The 15184-nt window shown below is 46.5% G+C and overlaps 2 non-coding genes across 2 annotated transcripts; both read left to right on the plus strand.

Moving 5' to 3' along the window:
* Positions 1–13886: 13886 nt before the first annotated feature.
* TRNAL-UAA (transfer RNA leucine (anticodon UAA)) lies at positions 13887–13968 on the plus strand. The gene has a single exon. It is a non-coding gene; the product is annotated as a tRNA-Leu (tRNA).
* A 925-nt stretch (positions 13969–14893) lies between these two features.
* Positions 14894–14966, plus strand: TRNAF-GAA (transfer RNA phenylalanine (anticodon GAA)). Its single transcript has one exon. It is a non-coding gene; the product is annotated as a tRNA-Phe (tRNA).
* Positions 14967–15184: the final 218 nt, after the last annotated feature.

The raw sequence follows: 15184 nt of genomic DNA on the forward strand, positions 1-15184 counted from the left end.
AGCCTAGACACTCTAGCTGTGGGTCACTGTCATAGCCTTGCTGAGAACTGGGGTATTTTAATAATTTGGGGAGGTCTCAGGGTGTTTGGAGGAGATTATGAGGCTGTTACGTTTTGAGATAAAAGCTAAGACATACAGGACTAGAGAATTTTATTTTTAGAAATGTGAGATTTAGACATTTTGTTTAAAGCAAGGGGGTTTCTGAGCAGGCTTTTGTTTGCAGGGGAGATGGTTGTTTAGAAAGGAGGAGTGAAGACTAAACACATCCAATGAAGATGAGATTTGAACCCATGCGTGCAGAGCACAATGGATTAGCAGTCTATTGCCTTAACCACTCAGTCACCTCAGCTGAGATGTCAGGAAATGGACAAGATGAGAAATCTAAGGCCAGCAGAGACAGGGACACTAAGGTGTTTTTAAATACTAAGTGGAAGCAGGGGCTGAATGAACTCCCCCCTCACACCTAGTGACCAGCTGTGGGAAAGGCTTCAGGAACAGACCATGTTTGCATAGACACACCTACTCTGCCTAGGTATGCAGCATGATGGGGCTGCTTTCCCAAAATGAGCAGTTTTGGCTGGTGGTGGGTTACAAATCACTTTAGGATTGAATGGAATGAAATGTTATTATCCTTCCTGTATGATTGAAGGGCAGCAGAACATACCTAGTCCTTCCTGATGGAGGGGTGGGTGGGTGGTTGAGGAATAGCTTTTATTGGACTTTGTAGAAGTGATTGAAGACATCACCCTAAACCAGTGGTCCCCAAACATTTCACACTGTGCCCTCTTAACCATGGCGGTGGACCCTTGGAAGCCGCAGTCAAGAACTGAGGCTGGGAGTGGGGCTATTGCTTGCTGGAGAGAGAGGTGCAGACGGGTAAAGGGGTCAAGGCCAAGCTGGAAGCCAGAGCCCCAGGATAAGGGTGGGGTTGGGGAAGAGCTGGGACAGAGTGAGGCTGAATGGTGCTTCCTCCATGGGGGCTGGCCATGAGGTGCTCCCAAGAATGTTCCTCTGTGTCCCCCTAGGAGTCATGCCCCACATTTTGGGAACCACTGAACCCTACTTGCTAAGCAGGGCTAGTGATGCCAAAGCCCAGGGAAAGGGAGAACAAGTGCAGGGCCCCCAACACTGGAACCATGTGAAGGGGCTGCAGAAGAGGGGCAGTGGCTGGTGGCACAGGGAGTTAAGGACAAAGGAGGCACAGGAGGGGGCAAGATTAGGGGTGAAGGAGGTGCAAGGGTTGGGCTTGCAGGAGCTAGCAGTAAAGGGGGAGTGGGGATCATTCAGGGGCAATGGGGAAGTGCCAAAGTACAAGTTTTGCCCAGGGCACCATTTTCCCTAATGCTGGTCTGAGCAAACAATTGGAAATAACCCTTCAGTGAGACCAGAACCATAGTGTAGAAAAGCCCCTTTGTTAAGTGGTTGTGGCTGAGTGCTTAGGGAGCTGGGTTAAAAAACAACAGGCATCTCTCTGTGGAGGTTTGATTCTTGCCTGCTAGGCAAGGTTGGTGTGTGGTGTCTGCATGGCTGTATTTTCAGTGTCTGATTACCCATGGTGCCACAGGGAGCCAAGTCTAGACACATTCAGAGGCTCTTTGCCAGGGTTTCTCAAACTTCCTTTCACTACAACCCCCTTCTGCTGAAAAACACCTTACTACATGGCCCTGGAAAGAGGGACCAAGCCCCTCCACACTGAGCAGAGGCAGAGGAGACAAAGCCTGAGCCCTGCCCCAGTTGGGGGAGGGCAAAAAGCAGAGCTTGAGGGATTCAGCCCTAGGTAGTGGGACTCAGACTTTTGGCTTCAGCCCCAGGCACCAAGTCTAATGCCAGCCCTGGCAACCCCATTAAACAGGGTCACATCTCACAGTGGGGTCCTGACATAGTTTGAGAATCACTGCTCTATGCTGAGGGGAGGGAGTTTTCCTGTGGGTGTAGTTGATTCACTTCCCCAAAAGGTGGCAGCTATGTCAGTGGGAGAAGCTATATCGGTGGGTGTGCAAGTTGTGGTGTTTACCACATTTAAGTTTAATAAAACCCCATTTTTAAAACCATCTGTGGTCTGGGAATGGTGAAGGACGTCGATGAAGCAGGGTTTGTCCTTCAAAGTCCTGGAGATCACGATTCCATGCACCTATTGTCATGGGGATATAGCTCAGTGGTAGAGTGTTTGTTTGCAGCTCATGTGATCCTCACTTCAAACCCCAGTGTTCTTCTATAACTTTCTTTCTTTTTTTTAAAAAAAGGAAAACATTTTCATTTCCATTCTCCATTATGTTCAGGAACTCCACTATATGGGGGGCTTGATATGAATGTAAACATTCAACATTTCACTGTCCAAATGCATAAAAACCTAGCGAAGCTGTCCATCAGCTGAAATCAGTTCCAATCCTCTTAGTGTCTAGTTTATGTTTTCATCAATTAAATAAAGGTATCATATGAATGTGCATTTGCAGATCCCTCTTCTCCAGGAGCTATGTTGTGCAGAAGAACAAGAACCACATCCAGTTGGAGTTCAGGATTCTGATGAGCAAAGAGCCAACAAATGTTCTGAGGGCTGGAGAAAAATGCCTTCTAGTGAGCTATTGAATGAGCTCAACCTGTTTAGCTTATCAAAAGAAGATTGAAAGGTGACTTCATTGAAGTGTTGAAGGGCCTTAATGGAGAGAAGAGATTAGGTATGAAAGGGCTCTTTAGTCTAGCAGAGAAAGTCATAACAAGACCCAATGGCTGGAAGGTGAAAAGAGACAAATTCATATTACAAATAAGACACAAATATGCAACAGCGAGGATGATTCACCACAGGAACAAGCTACCAAGGAAAGTGGTGGATTTGCCATCTCCTGATGTCATTTAATGAAAACTAGATGCCTTTGTGGAATGTGTTTGCCCCAAAAGTAGCTATTGTGTCATACAGGAGGCCTGCGCTATGCAGGGGGTCAGATTAGATGCTCTAATGGTCTCTTCTGGCCATAAAGTTGACTAATGTGAAAGTAAAATGAATTATATAGTAAAAATAAAAAGGATTAAAGAAATGCTGTCTGTACCTTTAAGCAAAACTGTTGGAATGCTGCAATCCAGGTGTCAGGAATACAGACATTAACATAGAACAATTGCACCGTTTAAGGGCAATTGGTGAAGTATTAGCCTTAAATCGATAACAGTTAGTAAGGAAATAGGATATGCATGCTGTGCCCCAGGTGAATTTTCCTGTTTTGCTTTCTTTGTCCCTTTGTCTAATTCCCACACTTTTATCTGTATAAATAAGACTGTTTGGGCCTTACATGGCCACTCACATATTCTGAATGTTATTGGCAGAGCGCTGCGCTAATAAACAGAGTGGTCTGACAAATTGTGAGTCCTGATTCTAACTTTGACAATTTGGAGGTTCCACCGAGATGGCAACCGTCTTCACTGGGGCTGTGTGATTCCTGACCTTTTTTGTAGGATGACCGTGGCAGCCGGCACCTGGGCATTTGGCCCAAGCGGTCCTCCACTAGAGCAGAAAGGCGCACAGCCACAGTGAGGTCTACGCCATCGAACCTGTTGGTTCCCACTCTGTTCCGGTAGGGATCCCGGGATCTGACATCAGGAATCTGGTCAGGTAATTATTTCTGTTTTTTGTCCGGACTGAGGACTGTCCTGTCTCTGTGTCTATCTGTCCTCTTGTGGAGTGTTTGAGTCTGGGTGCCGTCTCTGTCTGGGGATCGGCCGACCAAGGGGTTCCTGTCCCCGCGGTCTGAGTGAGTGAAATCTGCACAATTGCAGCCGCACCACACCTTGGGTAAAACTCTTAGTGTGAAAGCAAGGGCAATTGAGGCAGTAGCCTGTGGGCTCCTTTTGTGTGTTGCAGCAGGCATAGCTCTGACGAACCTGAATTTCCTTCTTGTGTGATTGGTGTGTAAAAGTCCTCCTGTACTGGTAACCAGACGTCTAAGTCGGGACAGTTCCCTAAATGAACGCCGGCTCATTTTATGTATTTAGGATGGGTCCAGACTCCTGTAAAAAGAGTCCAGACTCCTGTAAATTTCTGGGAAAATGGTCTAGGCTAACTAAGGGGGATCCCAAAACTCAGTGGCCACTGTTAAAATCTTGAAACAAAGACTGAGTGGACGTCTTAAAAAACAAACTCGGCCAACCTAAAACTAAATTTGCTAAAGGAAAGGTTAATTGTTTCATGCAGTGGTGGCAAGAGGCAAATCATAGGTGGACAAAATCAAAACTGGCCTCTCTCAATTATTCAAATAATAAGTTAAAAGCTTTATTAAAAGCCTCCTCTCCCACCACTAGACCGAGCGCTCCCCTTTACCCCGTTCTCCAAACCCCGGATCGATCCAAACCCCTTCATACTCCCATCTCATTGTAAAAAGGACAAAAAGTCCCTTGTTCTGTTCCCCTTTGTTGTCTGCCTCAGAAACTGATTCTTTATAGTGTCCCACTACCAATTCAGCAAGGTTGGGGGCGGGGGAAGCTCCTCAACTAGCCCCCACCCTTCCTGGTCCCTTTCCTTGAACATTTCTTTCAAAATTGTAAAGTAACCACAATAGCACTCACAAACGGTTCATTAAAAAAAAAAAAAAAAAAAAAAAAAAGCAGGATCGGGCCCAGAAAAGCAGGCAAGCAACAGATAAAAAAACTAAAAAACAGGTTGAAAGCCCTAAAAAAATAGTGTTAAAAGTAAAAAAAGCAGTAAGTGCAGGCATAAACCCCTGAAACAATACCTAAAATGGTAAAATCTAAGATAATAAAGGTGTCATTTTAAAACATAAACAAGTAATTTAAGTAAAAAAAGTAAAAAGTTAACTCTACAAAGGCTAAAAAAAATTAAGCAGTTAAACTTTGTAAAAATGTTAAAAAAGAACCATGTTAAAGAAAAAAAATTCTTGGTTTCTTTGCAGCCATTCTAAAGAAAAATGGGCCCTTTTCCAAAAAAGTGCCTGTAAATAATCCATATATATATACAGCTATGTAAAAACAAAACAGTGTAAAAAAATGTTAAAAAAAAATGTGTATGTATCTATGTCTGTAAAAATATGTAAAGTTCTAAGAATCTAAACCAGCACATCTGGTTTGTAAAATTACTGTTTTGTAGGTGTAAGATAAATTAATTTTGTTTTTGTTTTTAATGCCACTAAAAATTCATTTAACTCTTTAATTCAAAGTTGCAAAACTAACAAACCTTTTTGCAAGACACAGGTAATTAGTGTTGTTTGGCTTTGGGATTTAGCATTTAACCTTTAAGGGGTAACTTAATTCTTTACAAAAATTAAAATGTTTTTAAATAAAAACCAAGTCATGGCTGCAATAGGGCAGTCAAAATCAGGAAAATAAGTAAAAATTCTGAAGTCTGTTTGTTTGTTTGTTTGTTTTGTTTTTTGTAACAATAGTAAATAAAAGCTGTAGTAAAAAAATAAAAAATTAACAGTGACCCTCTAAAGCAACAGCAAAGGTAAGGTGCACAAAACAAAAAAAAGCAATATTAAAAACACTGAGCCTTAAAATGGCTCTGTAAAATCAAACTGTCACTTTAATAAAAATACATAGAAACTCTGTAAAAACAAAACAAACAGTTATACCTTAAGTAAAAATTAATATGGCTAATGTTTTTAAAAAGTTATAGTATAAAAAAAATGTGCATTTTCCGTAAAACATGTGCAGCGTATATTGTAAAAAAAAATGTAAAAAAAAAATGCAAATAAAACATGCTGCTAAATTAAAATCCTATTAAAGCTCCAAAAAAAGCCGCAATAGGCTGTGTTTTCTTTTTCAAATCCCTGTGTGTTAAAACAAAGTCTCTAAGCTCTGCTAATGGCTTTAAATCCAAAAGCCTAGCGTGTGTTAATGCAAATTACCTAACTAATAAAAAAAGGTAAAAACTACCAGCACAAAAAAAGCTGCAAATAAAAAACATACCTGGTCAGCACACAAACTGCCTACATAAAAGGCATGGTATAACAAAATACCTTTTATAAATTTAATGCTAATGTTACTGTTAATATTAAACATTAAAATAACTTTAATGTTAGTAAGTACCCCTGTAACAACTTGTAGTGTGTATAATTTTCTACGCTCTCGTAAGGGTTGCCAAAAGCAAATAACTACATAAAGCAAGGCCCAAAAAAAAGCAGTAGTAAGCTTAGCGCCTGCTGCCTGGTAAACATAAAACTGTAACTGCAGTTCCCTCAGTTAAGGTTGTCAAAACCAAAAGGGCCCTGCCTCCAACATGCGCCTCTGGTGGTGCCTGTTCTTCGGCTGCTGGTATCTTAAGGTCTGAAAAGTCCACAATAACAATTCTTTTATCCAGCAGCAAGTGTGAATAGCTCAGACCCTTATTATTTCTAAATGCTGGGTCTGCAGCCACATCCCAGCCCACTCTCAAACTGGTGTTCCTGTCCTGGCTATCCCACTCAATTCCCCAGACCTCACTGGAGAACCTTGTCCGTTTAACACAATATAAAACAGTCATAACACCTAAAAAAGGCTATTGGCAGTTCCTTTATCCCACTTGGGGTAGCAATACACCAGGCAAAAAAAAGGCTCCTAAGTAGTTAAATAATGGCAAATAAAACCAAAAAAAGTTTAAAAGCCCTGGCCAAAAAAACAGGGGCAATCGGACAGGTGGCCCTCCAGAACCGTCAGGCATTAAACATAGTGCTGGTGGCCAAAGAAGGAACCTGTGCTCTCACTAAAAAGCAATGTTGTATGTTTATACAATACCAATAAGGTAATAAATCGCTATAGCCACTTAAAACAAATCACATATCTTCCCCATAAAAAGTCAAGTTCTTTATGAAAGTGGCTAAGTAACCTGTTTAATTTCTCTGGCATAAAAAACTGGTTGTTTCAGAAAGCCCTAACTATCCTGTTTGAAATCTTAGTAATTTTTGTATGCTTTCAGTTAATCTCCTGTTGTATACAAAATTGTGTCACCCAAATAACTGCCCCAAAACAAAGTGCTAATATAATAATTTTAAATATCGCTAATAAACTAAAAAATAAAAAACAGTTAATTTGTGGAACTCAGTAAGGGTTGGTCATGGCGTACGCCTGACCAAAAGGAGGGATAATTGTCAAAGTTAGAATCAGGACTCACAATTTGTCAGACCACTCTGTTTATTAGTGCAGCACTCCGCCAATAACATTCAGAATATGTGAGTGGCCATGTAAGGCCCAAACAGTCTTATTTATACAGATAAAAGAGTGAGAATTAGACAAAGGGACAAAGAAAGCAAAACAGGAAAATTCACCTGGGGCACAGCATGCATATCCTATTTTCTTACTAACTGTTATCGATTTAAGGCTAATACTTCACCAATTGCCCTTAAACGGTGCAATTGTTCTATGTTAATGTCTGTATTTCTGACACCTGGATTGCAGCATTCCAACAGTTTTGCTTAAAGGTACAGACAGCATTTCTTTAATTCTTTTTATTTTTACTATATAATTCATTTTACTTTCACACTAATTTCTGAAAAACTGAGTGTAGTGCTGGGAGAAGCGTCTGATGTATTACTGTCTAGCCGGCTTGCTTCCTAGAACGAATGCTCCTTGAGTGGGGTGATCCACAGGGAGTAGCTCAAACCTCCAAAGTGCCTGGCCAGGGCCAGGACATTATCACAGCAAGGGAGGGGTGTGGCAGTGACATCACAAAGGCCTTTTTCAGGACCTCACACTATTGGTCAAAGGTAGTGGGGAGGTGGTGACCTCACAGAAAGATGCAACATCAGCCAGGTAGGACAGGGGCAAAGGGCCGGGGAAACCTCAGAGACCTCTGCGGCTTTGCTTCAGCAAGTCTCCTTCTCCAGGTCTCTCTTTGAGAACTGAGAGAGTATTCAGGTTCATGGACGTGAGCGCCAGGAGGAACCTCTTTTGAGTTTTCTCCTTCCCTTTTTGTGATTTTACTAGAAAACAGATGTCCCTGTTTAGAAGGTAAGAGCCTCCTCGAGGTTTGAAACCTGTTCAGTCTGATCTCTCTGTTGACAGTTGAAATCTAGGCATGGAAAATACACGTTTAAGGATTTTGTCCTTTAGAATCACTGGGACATTAGGGTTTGTCCTTTTTGTTTCACCTTTTCCTCCATCCATCCCTCCCTCCTTTCTCTTTGTCTCTTTCTTCTTTTGTCCTTTCACTTGTTCCCCTCCCAACACCAGGAGCGGTGTGTGTGTGTGTGTGTGTTGCGGGGGAGTGCTCGGCAGCACACACTGTGGGAGGTCCACCCAGAAATGTGGAGCTGAAATAGTGCTCGGGCAGTGATCCCCACTGGTGACTTGGGCCATCCTTTGGGCTCTCTGGTGAAAACCCTCGGCCTCCTGTTCTCAGTCTCTACCCTGATTGGCTGAGCAGGGTGTTATTGACAGGGAGGAGACTCAGGTCCTTGTTGCTCTCTTTGAAGACCAAGGAAATAAGTCAGAACCAGTTATATGTTTGATGAATTCTGCTGCTTCAGTGCATTAATAGTCTCTGAATAGTTCATGATTCTCTCTAACATTACAGTTTTCCTACAATACTTGCTGAATAATTACTGTGCAGTGTTGGTCTGCAGCTCATTTGAGAACACTTTACTAAAGTCAGTCAATGTTTGAAATTCAAGATCTGATGGTTAGTTTGAAAATCAGGGCTCTTGGGTCCTATTCCCAACTCTGACACTGTTTGGCTGTGTGACCTAAGACAAGTCAATTCTCCTTTCTCAGCCTTAGCTTCTCCCTCTTTCAAGTACGGATAATAACGATCCGCTTCTACCTGCCTCTCGGTGGGTGGAGGATGGGGATCCATTGGAGAGTGACACTAGGGGTAGTGCACAATATGAGGTGTCCTATTACCTTTGCTCAGAGCAAATTATGACATAATAGACTAGCTGAAATAGTCTCTTTTATTTGTATTTTTTTTATTTTGAAATTGTTAAGAGCAGCAAATACTTAGCTCAGAGTGAAGCATCTTATCTCATGTTTGTAATCTAAGTGTCTCCTCTTTGTGTGCAATGAGGCAATTTAACACACTCTGACAAACAGGAGATGCTTTTGTTTTGCAACAAAATATTTTTGCAAAGAACTTTCATCCCATTTATTTTGATTTCGAGAAAGAAAGTGGTTTTGTCTGAATGGAATTTTCTGATAGAAATGGTTTCAATTAAATTTCTCCACCATCTCAATTCCTGAGCTCTATCCCTGCCTCTGGGGAATGGAGGTTTCCTGGTTGTTAGAACAGGAGTCAGAACCAGTGGCTTCTCTTTCTGGCTCTGCCACTGCCTTGCTGTGTAGGCCCTTGGGTAGGTCACTTCCCTTCTCTCGACCTCAGGCTCCTCCCCATCTGTCCAATGGGAACAGGGACAGTTCTCAAACTCTGGGCAGTCCTTAGCCTGGGTGATATAAGGGGCGTTCAAACCCTCTGTGAAGGAGAAAGGGGAGTTTCCCGGTGTTTAGCACCAAGGAATTCTGAAGTTTGCTAAAATGTCTAGTCTGTGGAAACAAGAAATGGTTGGGGCAAAACTTTTTAATCACTGCCTTTTTTAAAGCCCATTCATGGATGTGTGTCCCTATCTCTCAGGTACCTGGGGTTCTTTGCCAGGAGGAGAGAAGAGGTTCCTGCCTCTGTTTTTGTGGCCTTAACAAACCAGGTGTTGTGCTCCAGTTCTCGTCTGAGATCCCTGAAGAAGAACATCTTCCCACCCTTCAACAAGACAGGACCTATCTTTAAAAGGGAACAAAGAGAACTCTGAGACTTACTAGCTTGCTTCACTTCCATAGCTGGAGAGATACTGGAGTACATTCTTAAACTATCAGTTTGTCAGCAGCATCAACCGGATAGTTTGGTTCTTAGGACTAGTGAGCATGGATTTGTCAAGAACAAATCATTCCAAACCAATCCTCTTTCCTTCTTCGGCAGGGTTCCGGGCCTAGTGAAGGTGGGTAAACAGTAGATGGGATCTAGCTCGGTGTTACTAAGGCTTTTGACACAGTCCCGTAGGACAGTCTCACAAGCAAACCAGGGAAATGTGGTCTAGATGCAATCAGTGTGATGTGGGTGCAGAGCTGGTTGAAAGCCCAGACTCCAAGAGCCCTTCTCCATATCTGGCTGTCCAACAGAGAGGATGTACCTGTTGGGTCTGGCAGGGATCAGTCCGGGGTCTGGTACTATTCAATATTTTAATTACTGATTTGGAAAATGGAGTGGAGAGCATGCTTCTAAAATTTGCAAATGACACCAAGCGCTTTGGATCACAGGACTGGAATTCAAGATGCCCTTAACAAACTGGAGAATTGGTCTTCTTGAGCCAAACTCCATGGCTGGGCCCCTCTCTCTAGACTGGGATGAAGTGAAACCCCAGAGCCAAACACTCCTCCTCCTGGGCAGTGCGCTCCGTCCTTGAATGGTCAGATGCTGATTAGCACTGTCAGAGCAGCTTTGTCTGGGAGATTCCCAGCACTTTTCAATAGCGGGAAAGTATGAAATCCCATCAATGGAACTCAGGAGTCCTAACTCCCAGTCCCGTGGTCCAGTGTCTCCAGCGGAGCACACTCCCTCTCATAGGCAGGGGGAGCGGCCATGAGGGCCTGCTTGTAATTGCCAGCTGTGGGAGGGAGTGTGCAGCAGTGGTTAGCAAAGGGGCCTGGAAAGAAGGACTGCTGGGTCCCATCCATACTTCTGACACTTGGTGTGACCCTGAGTCAGTAGCTTCCCCTCCCCAGGTTTGTTTCTCATCAGTAGGGTTGGGGTTGCAGTTCTGACAGCCCAGGGGGGTTGGGAGGCTCCACGAAGGTGTGTAAAGTGCTCTGATTTCAGGATCCCGGAGGCGCTGTCACCCTTGCACTAGGGTGATGTTCTGCACCCCCTGCTGCTGGCCAAGTTTCTCCTTTCCCTGGCAATAAGACAGAATCTTGTTTTCACAGCCAGCTGATTGCCCAGTGTCATCACCCTGCCTGCTGGCTGGGCAGGGTAACTCCTCAGGTCAACACCCTCCTCTCCAGCCTGTCTTGGGCTTGGAGAGTGAGGAGAAGGGCGAGGGATGACATTGAATATCCTCCATCCATCGCTTCATCACCAGAGCAAGTGAGTGGCATTAGGGCTCCATGGTGGCATCCCCTGTCTGTCTGGGGAGAGGCAGAAAGAGGGGGAGAGAATCTCTCCCAAAGGACATTAGTTTTGCAAACAGCCCCAGAAGCCCCTCACTCTCAGACTGGGGAGGGGCTTCTCCAGAGCCGTCTCCAGCATGTTTGGCAAGGTCCCAGCAATGGGGCTCCCAGCCCTTCCCTTGTGGGAGACTGTTCCCCAGGCTGAGAGTCTCTGAGCTGGGCCGGACCCGAGGAGCTGCTGAGCATAGAAATCAATGGGAAACAAAGGGGCCCTGGCCTTGCTATGTCTAGGGACTTTGAAGTGGGGAATGGTTTCCCAGGAGAAGTCTGGACTCCTGAGTTCTGTTCCTTCTCTAGCCTAGGTGGGGAATGGGTGGGAGGAAGTGTGAGTGTGTCCTGGGCTGGCAGGAGGGAGCTGCTTGTCCAAAGTGACCAGTGGTCTTTGTGATTGACCCCAGTGCTCGAAAAGGACGAGACTCCCCGGTTCTTGCAGCCCCAGGGATGACGAGGGGGAAGGTTGAGGGGGAGCAGATCATGCAATGAACTCCTGCCAGTGTGTGTAGCTTGCACTCCCTGCTCCCCCGTGGGGGGAGGAGGAACTGCTCTGGCTGGGGCAGGGATGGGGAGAGACCAAACAAGTTAGTTAGTGAGAGGCTGCCTTGACCCCAGACTCACATCTGCTCCCTGCTCGGTTCCAGGATGGCCAGGCTCCTGAGGATGTTCAGGAAGAAGGCTCTGCAGGCAGCCCCAGAGCCTGTGGAAAGCAGCTGCCATCTTCCCCAGGAGCCGAGCGGCCCAACCGTCCCCAATGGCGGGGAAGGAGCTCGCAGCCGGGCCAGGAGGTGGAAGTGCCCAGCCTTCTGGAAGAGGAAACCTGCTCCCGGTGCAGGCGCCGAGGTGGGAGAGGCACCGTCAAGGCCAAAATGGAGCTGGGCCAGGATGCAGCTGGGCAAGCAGGACCCAGCCCTGGTGCAGAACCGGGCAGGGTGGTTCCGGGGCTTGTTGTGTGGGCAGCAGCAGCCCCAGGAGCCCAGCCCCGATTTCCAGCAGGAGGCATCGCCCTGCCCGGTCAGTGGGGACCTTCCAGCCTTCCCAGGGCAGGAGGTGGAGGATCCCTCTCTCAGCCCCAGCAGCTTGGCCCGCTTCCTGTGGGACAACAGCAGCACCTGGAACTTGGACAGCAGCGAGGCCGACAGACGCTTCTGCTTTATTCCAGGTGAGGAGCCCGGCTGGGCTCGGAGGGGTAAGGAAGGGGCTGTGAACACTCCGGGCCCAGGCCCTCGAGCAGTGCTATGGGGGTGGGTCCCCAGCTCAGGTGTCTGGCCTGAGCCACTGAACCCCACTGACACCAGATGCTGCCACTTTATTCCTTGATGCGCCATTGGGTTGGGGGGGAGTGTGGGAGGCACCTCTCAGGGAGTCCAGGATTGTGGGTGGAGGGGTCTCTTTGCTATGGACTCCTGAAGGACTTGGGGGCTGATGACACTGAGGCTACTTGGAATCAAATACATTTGAGATACAAGTACATAGCCCATATTCATAACTTCAAATACAAAAATGGTACACACATACAGCCAGCATAATTATAACCAGCAAATCATAACCTTGTCATAGACACCTCACACGACAACCTTTGCACAATATTTGCTGCACATATATAACAGTGGTGGCAACAATGATCCCTACGGTCCCAGTTGATATTAATAACGTCACAGAAGGCTATAGAGAAGTGGGAGAGAGGTGTCTTCCAGCCGGCGTGTCTCATCCATTTCCCCCTTGCCGCTTGGGCTGAGGTGGGAAGGGAGCGAAACATCCCCGGCTGAAGATTTTGCTCTCGACCTTGAAGATTAAGCCCAACCCCCCGGCATGGCTAGGTCAGGGTTGTCCTGGGCTCTGGGGGCAGAGGGCTGAGCTGGGAGAAGGGGCAGATGAGGGGATTTTGTCTCTGATAGATAAGGGCTTTGTCAGGAGGAAGCTGTAGGTCACGTGCTGGGGGTGTCAGTGAGATTTGAGCTTGGGTAGCAGCAGCAGGGATGCAGTGTGTGTGTGGGGGGGGGGATTCACTTGGTAAAAATGAAACTCCCAAGCCGCTCCCTTTGCTGGAGCAAAAGCCTCTCATTTATCTCCTCAACTCCCTTCCATGAAAATCTCCACCCCTCCCCTGGTGCTGAGAGACCCTCTTTACTCCCATGGAGATTTGTAATTGTTCTAACTCTTCCTTTGCCTTGTCCAAATAGTTTTCCCAGAAAAATGATCAAGGACATTTCAAATGAGAAAAACAAACGAAACCAGAGAAACTCCCACCACACACAGTTTGGGTCTGAATTTTTCTACTGAAATTTGGAGATAATAAAACTCCTTCCTCTGTTGGCCAGAAACCAAAGCTAGACCTCCCCTGCTGTAGCTGTGACTTCTGCTACCAAACCACCAATGTGCTGTCTCCTCTTGTGAGACATTTCTCTGCACAATACTGCTGCTAATCCAGTTATTGACTCCAGGAAACATTTTCCTTAGCCTGGTTCCATGTGTCACTGGTTTCTATAGCAAAGGTCAGTCCCTAGCCCTGTGGTCCGGACATCCTCATTCGCATCAGGCTTCAAGTTGAGAATAATTTCCTATTCCCGCTCTGTGGGAGGGGAGACTTTTAAACGCGCTTTCTGTGCGACTGCACATGGCTAAGCAAAGAGAACAAACCCCAAATCCCCCCTGTGCTTTGGGAGCCAGGTTTGCGGTGGGAATTCTGTAGTTCAGATGACTTCACACCTGGTCATTGTGATTCTTTACCAGTTTCTCTGGCATTAGGGTACCTTTACACTTCAGCTGTGATGGCTGAGTGGTTAAGGTGTTGGAGTTAAAATCCAATAGGGTTCCTCTGTGCAGGTTCAAATCCTGCTCACAGCTAGGCCTGTGTTTTAGCCAGTATCTTATCCGAGCAATTCCCTGTGTACAACCCCCTGAGACACTCTCAAGTCTCTCCCCACCCCAACTAAATCCTCTTCTGCTCCTTTCATAGAGATGCCTGGGACACCACCTCCCGCTGTGTCCCTGAGGTGTCAGGCAAACTCTCAGTGCCTGTAGCCTCTGCCACTCACCTAGTGCCCCATAGATCAGCCATAACCCTGGTTCTGCTCCTCTCTCTAGCATGTGAAAGGAGCCAAGTCAGTGACTCCATGGGATTTGCCCCGGACTCCTCTAGGGCCGGCCCTGAAGGGAAGCACTGACTATCACAGTGACAATACAACTGACCAGCATTGCGGGGGAGGCTGAGGGAGATCCGCACTCATCAGGTCTCTTCTCTCCCCCAAGGTGAGCCAGACACTGCTCTCTCCTGACTCTCACTCTAGCAGCTGGACACTAAGGAGCCATTTCCCCACAGCAAGTGCATTGAGTGTCCCTGTGGTGCTGGGGGGGGCCTGGTGCTGCTGCTGGCTCTGGGGCTAGCAGGGGGGTTGATGTCTGCACAGACTCTCAGCTGCCAGGCCGGAGGGGACACTTGAGACCTTACCAGACTGTCTCATTGAAGACGGGGGGTTGAAAGACCTATACAGACGCTCTCCAGAGCACGGAGCAACATCCGCCCATGCAGCCAGGCAATGAGCATTTCTCACAGCCTGGAGCCAAGGCTGAGGTGGCAGCTACTGTTCCAGCTCCTGGGGGACAGGCCCTGTCAGCTAACAGACACTTCTTACTCACCACAGCTAAGGGAGCCAGGTTCCTCCAGTGGGGGTGTGAAGCAGCCTTTCGTTTTCCTGTCCTTTTTGTGTGCGACTGCTGACAAAAACATCCCAGATAGAGAAGCAACAGGCCAAAATACTGTCATGCAACTGCCAAAGTAGCTCAGTTGGGAGAGTGTTAGACTGAAGATCTAAAGGTCCCTGGTTCAATCCTGGGCTTTGGCAGGTCCTGTCATTATGCTTTGTGCAGAGATGGCTTGCCCTCTGGGAGCACAGCAGTGCCTCCACCCAAGGTGAGTTCCTGACCTTGGGATCTGCAGTAGGAAAACACAGAAGGGGCTTACTTGCCCCTAGTTGGCCCATCTGACCTTTAATGATGAGAGCTGTCTTTCCCAACATGGTGGGAAGAAAGTGAGGCAGGGCGGCCTCAGGAATGGTGCCAG

The sequence above is a fragment of the Gopherus flavomarginatus genome, chromosome 4, assembly GCF_025201925.1.
Source record: "Gopherus flavomarginatus isolate rGopFla2 chromosome 4, rGopFla2.mat.asm, whole genome shotgun sequence".
In the NCBI taxonomy this organism is placed as follows: domain Eukaryota; kingdom Metazoa; phylum Chordata; order Testudines; family Testudinidae; genus Gopherus; species Gopherus flavomarginatus.